Raw genomic sequence first — 8,430 nt, 5'->3', positions numbered from 1 at the left:
ATGATTGATCAGATCAATATGACCTTGGAATGCTCTACCACAGGTCATACATAAATAGTCCATATAATATTTGGGAAGAACTCACAAATTTTTTGCATCTTGTGCTATTGTAATTCTGCTTTGCTCATAGATCACAGCACCTGCTCTAATGAGGGGATGCCATGCTAGGTTGTCCTGTTCTAGTGTCTCCCATGTCATGCGATCAATTATAAAGTTCTAAATGAAACCTTGAGAGTATTGTTGCATTGCCTTTTCTGATTACCATATGAGCATTTTCCCTGAATGAGCTCTTCATAAAACAGTCTTTTTTTTTTTTTGCAAGTGTACATTTTAAAGTGTTTCATAATTATTATCTCATGTGAAAATATATTTTACATGACTTCACATATATAATTGTTATCATTCTGTTTGTCTTCTCAATGGGTAAAGTGAAAAAGAATTTGGAACTCAAATTTTTTAAAAAATGTTATAAATAAATGAAAGATTTATCTTTTCACTTGATTGAGGCAGGTGCCATTATAATACCCCCATTTTTTCAGTTGAATGAGACAAACAGAAATAATGCGACTTGCCTAGGGTAATACAGAAAGTGTTTCAGAGATTTTTTGATTCCAAGTCCAGCAGTCTATGTACTGTATTAAGCCAGATCATTCTAGTAACATTCAAGAATGAAAGTGGAAGAAGGATGATAAAACAGAAAATGGAAAAGAGCTGTCAAGTTTTTATAGCAATCTATTTTCTTTATCAAAAATCATAGTCTGTGATGTGTGTGACATAAAGAAATAGAATGGATGCTAACGAAAATAAAGGTAGGAATAATAGATAAAATGCACATAAAGAACATGCTGGATATGGCACAGTTTTGAGGATATTGAGAGAAGGATTGTCAAGATATCTGAAAGAGTGAAGGATATCAAATTCTTAAGAGGAAATCATGAACAATGCTATAATTAAAAGGTGATCAAGAAAATATTAACCTATATATTTGATTTTTCATTCCTACAAAATTTTTATGAGACTAATCTATATAGATATGAAGAGTAGGCTCTTCATGAGGAATAGACATTTCACAAATGTTATTCTACAGAAAAGCTTATTTCATAATCACAGAACTAAATGAGCAAGGGTATGCGGTTTTGCTGAGTGGGAGTATGGAGGTGACCTCGATCTTTGGTGCACAAAAAGTTTTCTGCCATGTTTCAGAAATGCCCTTGTTGAGCAAGGAGCAGTGATTTGTGATCATGGGAACAAGTGTGAGCTGAGGGTCACAACTACTTGCTGTGAGCAGGGATGCCTTGATAGGGCATAGTGAGTTGCTAAATTGCTAGATTGGCTCTCCTCCCATTGTTAGATATCATGCATATGCAAAGCCCAAGAGCTGCTTCTCTGAATGGTGATTGGGGATTACCTTCTGTTCACCAGCTGATCACACTTGCAAAATGTGTATCAACAAGACTATATGGCATAATAAACTGGAGCTCTTTTCACAACCTATGAGTCTCCTGCATCATTCATCTCATCTCTGAGATCAAAGGGCTCATATGCTTTGAACTCTTAAAAGGCGGCTGCAACATGAAAGGTGTATAGATACTAAATCTCATTGCGCTTGTTTGTTGATTAGAAAAAAATATGATTTGGTAGGTTAAAATGTCAAGTTAAAAAGTTTTTTCTAACAAAAGTTCTCCTATGTTATATTAAAATAAAGGGCTTCCTTGAAAAATTCAACCGTCATAATTGTTCAATCACCTGTTGTTTATTACTTTCAAAGAAGGAACAAGAAAGAGAAACATAGGTTTTCCATTGTTATAGAAAATGTCAAGTATAGAGTCTAAATCAGAGAGTTTTCTTATAGATGATAAGAACCAAGATGCTCCTATTTGCAGATGATATTATGCTAATTGCAACAAGTTTCAAAACATCCAAGATGCTCCTAAAATCTACAATCACTAAAAAGACTGTCTTAACTATTCTTATAGGAAAAATGATGGATAAGTGGATAAGGAATGCTTATTGTTTAGATAATTATGTATTTTTTAGTTTTTTAAAGACAGATATGCTATTTGTGTTTCTTGCTATATGTTAATGACAGTAGACTATGGCATCAAGACAGATTTTGCTTTCATAGGAATCTTGAATCCATTAAAAGAACTTTGCAATTTCCCAAAGATAACTCAAGCCACTCCTCTCTTGTTTGACTTTAAGCTCAACTCCGATTCTGTATGAGTAGTGGATAGATGGCATAGCAGATAGTGGATATAGGTGCTAGATCTGCAGTCAAGAAAATTTGAATTTAAACCTGGCCACAGATAGTTACTAGCTAAGTGACCTGTGGCAAGACACTTTACCTCTCTCTATATTAATTTCCTCTTCTGTAAAATAAAGTTTGTAATAAAATCTATCTCTTAGGGCTGTTGTAAGGAGAAAGGTGATATTTACAATGTGTTTTTCAAACCCTAAAGCACAATATAAATACTAGCTATTAGCACTTTTATGGTTTGGGTTAAGCAAGACGGCTATAAATAATAGACAAATACAATTTCCAAGGAATCAAAACCACTCCAATGATAAAGGGCACAAATTAGACAGATTATTCTTTTTTAAAATTTTTTTATTTAATAGCCTTTTATTTACAGGTTATGGGTATGAGTAACTTTACAGCATTAACAATTGCCAAACCTCTTGTTCCAGTTTTTCACCTCTTACCCCCCACCCTCTCCCCCAGAGGGCAGGATGACCAGTAGATGTTAAATATATTAAAATATAAATCAGATACACAATAAGTATACATGACCAAACCGTTATTTTGCTGTACAAAAAGAATCAGACTCTGAAATATTGTACAATTAGCTTGTGAGGGAAATCAAAAATGCAGGTGGGCATAAATATAGGGATTGGGAATTCAATGTAATGGTTTTTAGTCATCTCCCAGAGTTCTTTCTCTGGGCATAGCTGGTTCAGTTCATTACTGCTCCATTGGAAATGATTTGGTTGATCTCATTGCTGAGGATGGCCAGGTCCATCAGAACTGGTCATCATATAGTATTGTTGTTGAAGTATATAATGATCTCCTGGTCCTGCTCATTTCACTCAGCATCAGTTAGTGTAAGTCCCTCCAGGCCTTTCTGAAATCATCCTTAGACAGATTATTCTTAAAACAATTCAATACAAATAATACTTACCTTACACAAAGGAAAATGAAACATATCACAGAGATTAAGATGACTTTAAGAGGAGAAAAACTGATAATGTAGGAAGAGCGAAGAACAAGTGGATAGCTCTTGTGCTGTTTAGATCCACACAACATCACAACATCTAGAAGAAGGCCTCTGTCACAGTGAGTGCACCCTGAATGGAGAATTTATGGGAGAATATGGACAAGAGTTGCACCGAATGGAAGCAGAGTAAGATGGCTGAGGAAAGGCAACAATTCAGCTGAGCTTTCTCCAAAACTGTTCTGAACACTTTTAAACAATGCTATAAAACAATTCCTGAAGTGGCAGAATCCACAAAAAGATGGGGTGAAACAAATTTACAGCCAAAAACAACTTAGAAAGGTAGAAAAGATCTCACATCTGGGTGAGAATAGCATACAGTCTAGTGCAAGACTGGGACCTCAGGCCATGAGATCCACTGAATCTGTAGTAGCAGTGATTGCTTACAGTACTCAGCCCAGAGATGGGAAGGGGATTGAAAAACTGATAAGAGGCTCTCTTGCTGGCACTGAGACAGGATGTTATTGCTTTGCTCATACTCATATCTGAGTCACAGCTCTGGATAGCTTTCCCATGGTGAGAAAGAGCACTAGCACACTAGAACTTGCAATCACAGTGGAGCAGGGACCCTCTTTACAATTCCAAAGCAGAAAAGAGTGGTTGTGATCACTCATAGACAGAAGCACAGAATATCTAAAGGTACCTCTTTTTAGATCATACCATCTTAGAAAAACTGAAAACTTACAAGACCCTAGAAGTATCTCTGAAAATAGCTGCACAAAACCATAGAATTTTGGAAAAGAAAACTTTCCATCCTGAATGCAGAGATGTACATTAACAAAGAGTTAAAAGTCAATAAATAGATTGGAAAAATGAACAAACAAAAGAAAAAAATTCTGACCACTGAAAATTACTATAGGACTTACTATAGTAAGTAAAAGAAGAAGACCACAAAGTCAAAGCTCCTACATCCAAAGCCACCAAAAAAATTATGAACTGGTCCTCTGGTTATGGAAGAGCTCAACAAGGATTTTGAAAACCAAGTAATAGCAGTAGAGAAAAATTAGGAAGAAAAATAAGAGTAATGCAAAAAAAATCATGAAAAGTCAACATATTAGTAAACCAGACACAGAAATCCTGAAGAAATTAATACTTTAAAAACCAATTGACCAAATGGTAATGAGATATAAAAAAATCATCAAGGAAAAGAATGCCTTGAAAAGTAGGATTGTCCAAATGGAAAAAAAAAGATGCAAAAATTCAATGAAAAAAACTCATTAAAATTAGAATTGGCAAATGGAAAAGGAGGTACAAAAGCTCAATGAAGAAAATAACTCCTTAAAACTTAGATTTGAGCAAATAGAAGCTAATGACTTTATGAGAAATCAAAAACCAATAAAATACAACCAAAAGAATTTAAAAAATAGAAAACAATGAGAAATACCTCACTGGATCTGGAAAATAGATCTGGGGAGATAACTTAAATGTTATTAGACTACCTGAAAGTCATAATCACAAAAAGGCACAGACATTATCTTCTAAGAAATTATCAAGAAAAAATATCCTGATATTCTGGAAACAGAGGGTAAAATAGAAATTAAAATAATCTGATTACATTCAAAAAGAGATCACAAAATGAAAACACTCAGAAGTATTATAGACAAATTCCAGAGTTCCCAGGTCAAGGAGAGAATACTGCAAGCAGCCAGCAAGAAACAATTCAAGGATTATGGAGCCACAGAAGGATAACACAAAGGTTAGCTAAAGCTAAAGAAAGGTTAGCTTTCTAGCTAAAGGATTAGAGGGCTCAGAATATGATATTCTGGAGGACACAGGAATTAGGATTACAATCAAGAATCACCTACCCAGCAAAACAGTGTAATCCATCAGGGGAAAAATTGGTATTCAATGAAATAGAGGATTTTCAAGCATTCTTGGTGAAAAGACCAGAGCTGACTAAAAAAGTTGACTTTCAAATACAAGACTCAAGAGAAGCATAAGATAGTAATGAGGAAAGAGAAATAATAAGGGATTTAATAAAGTTAAAAAATGGTCAAAGGATATGAACAGTAGTCATATGAAAAGATGCTCCAAGTCATTATTAATCAGAGAAATGCAAATTAAGACAACTCTAAGATACCACTACACACCTGTCAGATTGGCTAAGATGACAGGAAAAAATAATGATGATTGTTGGAGGGGATGCGGGAAAACTGGGACATTGATGCATTGTTGGTAGAGTTGTGAACGAATCCAACCATTTTGGAGAGTAGTTTGGAACTATGCTCAAAAAGTTATCAAACTGTGCATACCCTTTGATCCAGCAGTGTTACTACTGGGATTATATCCCAAAGAGATTATAAAGAAGGGAAAGGGACCTGTATGTGCACGAATGTTTGTGGCAGCCCTTTTTGTAGTGGCTAGAAACTGGAAACTGAATGGATGTCCATCAGTTGGAGAATGGCTGAATAAATTGTGGTATATGAAAATTATGGAATATTACTGTTCTGTAAGAAATGACCAACAGGATGATTTCAGAAAGGCCTGGAGAGACTTACACGAACTGATGCTGAGTGAAATGAGCAGGACCAGGAGATCATTATATACTTCAACAACAATACTATATGATGACCAGTTCTGATGGACCAGGCCATCCTCAGCAACGAGATCAACCAAATCATTTCTAATGGAGCAGTAATGAACTGAACTAGCTATGCCCAGAAAAAGAACTCTGGGAGATGACTAAAAACCATTACATTGAATTCCCAATCCCTATATTTATGCACACCTGCATTTTTGATTTCCTTCACAAGCTAATTGTACAATATTTCAGAGTCTGATTCTTTTTGTACAGCAAAATAACGTTTTGGTCATGTATACTTATTGTGTATCTAATTTATATTTTAATATATTTAACATCTACTGGTCATCCTGCCATCTAGGGGAGGGGGTGGGGGGGGTAAGAGGTGAAAAATTGGAACAAGAGGTTTGGCAATTGTTAATGCTGTAAAGTTACCCATGTATATATCCTGTAAATAAAAGGCTATTAAATAAAAAAAAAAGAAAAAAGAAAAAAAAAAGAAAAAAAAATAAAGTTAAACCATTTACATAATGACATGGGAAGTTAATACTTAGAACTAGTAATAATTTTTTCATTATTATGGCAAGGTGTAAATTGAATATGAATATGACAAGAAAACTAAAGAGTAAGAGAAGAAAGGAAAAGAAAGGGGGTAGAATGGAGTAAACTGTTTCACACAATAAGGCAAGAAAAAGCTTTTACAATAGAGATGGTGAAGTTGAGGTAAGGAGGAGCAAGTGAACCTTACTCATCAGAATTGGCTCAAAGAGGGAATAACATACACACTCAATTGAGTATAGAAAAGTATCTTTCTCTACAGGCAAGTAGTTGGTAAATGGAATAAGAGAAAGAATGTGGTGACAGAAGTGAGGGCAGATTGGGGGAGGTGTTAGAAGGAAGCCAAACAGTTGAGAGTGACAAGGGTGAAAAAAGAAAGGGAACAGAATAAACAAAATATGGGGTGGGTGGAGAAATAGAATGAAGGGAAATACATTAACAATCATAACAGAGAAAAAAATTTTGAAGCAAGTTTCTTTGATAAATGTTTCACTTTTCAAATATGTAGAAAACTGAGTTAAATTAACAAAAAATAGGAGCCATTCTCCAATTGATCTAGAAATATGAACAGTTTCCAGATGAAGTAATCAAAGCGATATGTAAAGGTGTTCTAAATTGCTATTGATTAGAAGAATCAATTCTGAGGTAGTACCTTATACATACTAGATTGACTAATAGGAAAGAAAAGGAAAATGACAAATGTTAGAGATGTGGGGAAAGTAGATTTTAATGTCCTGCTGGTGGCAGTGTGAACTGATTCAACTATTCTGTAGAGCAATTTGGAACTATGTCCAGAGGTCTATAAAACTTTATATACCCTTTGACCTAACAGTGATGTCTGTATCAAAAAAGAAATTTTTTTAAAAGAAAGGGAAAATATGCACAAAAATATGTGTATGTGCAAAAAATATAAATAGCAGCATTTTTTGGTTGAAGGTGTTGGAAATTGGGAACAGATTGTGTAAATGATAGTGATGGAATATTATTTTGCTATAAGAAATGATCAGAATGCTTTCAGAAAAATCAGGAAAGACATGAGCTGATGCTAAGTGAAAAGTGCTGTATATAAAATAACAGCAACATTGTAAAGTGATCAGTTATGAATGACAACTCTTCTCAGCAATATAACGAGTCACAACAACTCTGAAAGACTAACAATGAAAAATACTATGAGTGAAGCAGGGAAACTGAGGACTTTTCAGAATAATCACTTGATAATTCCAGATTTAGCACTAAAGGTCTGTTAATCATTAGACTCTGGGAAGAAGAACAAAGACTTTCAAAGAGAGAACATTTAAGAGATAACTGCTTAGAGAAGAATCAGACTAATTATTTAATGACCTGGAGATATTTGAGAGGTCTATAAATTGGCTAATCTCTATTTGTTGATTGAGAAAAGCCTGAGGTAAAACCAAGTTTCCTTAAACCATTTAAAGTGATTATTAACCTTAGAAGCAGAACAAACTCTTTCTTTCTTTTGGAACAAGTCTGTATAACCAAGATCCTCTTACCACAAAAGCTCACCTATATTCCAGAAACAAAGGTGGAGTTTGCCAATGATTTTAGGAGGATTGACAGGAGTGGGTGGGTGAATAGTTTCTATAAATTTTTTTTTCTCTCACTGACCATTTAAATTATCTCACAAATTTTGTGAAAGCCACCCCCCTCCCTCTGGGACTTCAGTGAAAAGACTGTCCCTTTCTTTAGAGATCCTAATGAAACTTCCGTTCTTCACTTTGAGATATCTCTGAGTATTTTCTGAATTGGGGTTTGCCACACCACACACTATCCATCCTAGACCAAGAACTGATGGTTTCTGAATACAGATTAAAGCAACTTTTTTTTAACTTTTTTTTTTCAAGGATTTTTTTTTTTGCCTATATTTTCTTTCACAACATGACTAATATGGAAATATCTTTTGCATGACTACACATGTATAAATTATGTGGAATAGCTTGCCTTCTTGAGGAGAATGTTAGGGAAAGAAGGAGGGAGAGAATTTGAAACTCATAGTTTTAAAAATGAATGTTAAAATTGTTTTTCTGTGTAATTGGGGAAAAATAAAATACTAAATAAATT

This window comes from Sarcophilus harrisii, chromosome 5 (genome assembly GCF_902635505.1).
Source record: "Sarcophilus harrisii chromosome 5, mSarHar1.11, whole genome shotgun sequence".
NCBI lineage: Eukaryota > Metazoa > Chordata > Mammalia > Dasyuromorphia > Dasyuridae > Sarcophilus > Sarcophilus harrisii.
This window is presented reverse-complemented; position numbering follows the sequence as displayed.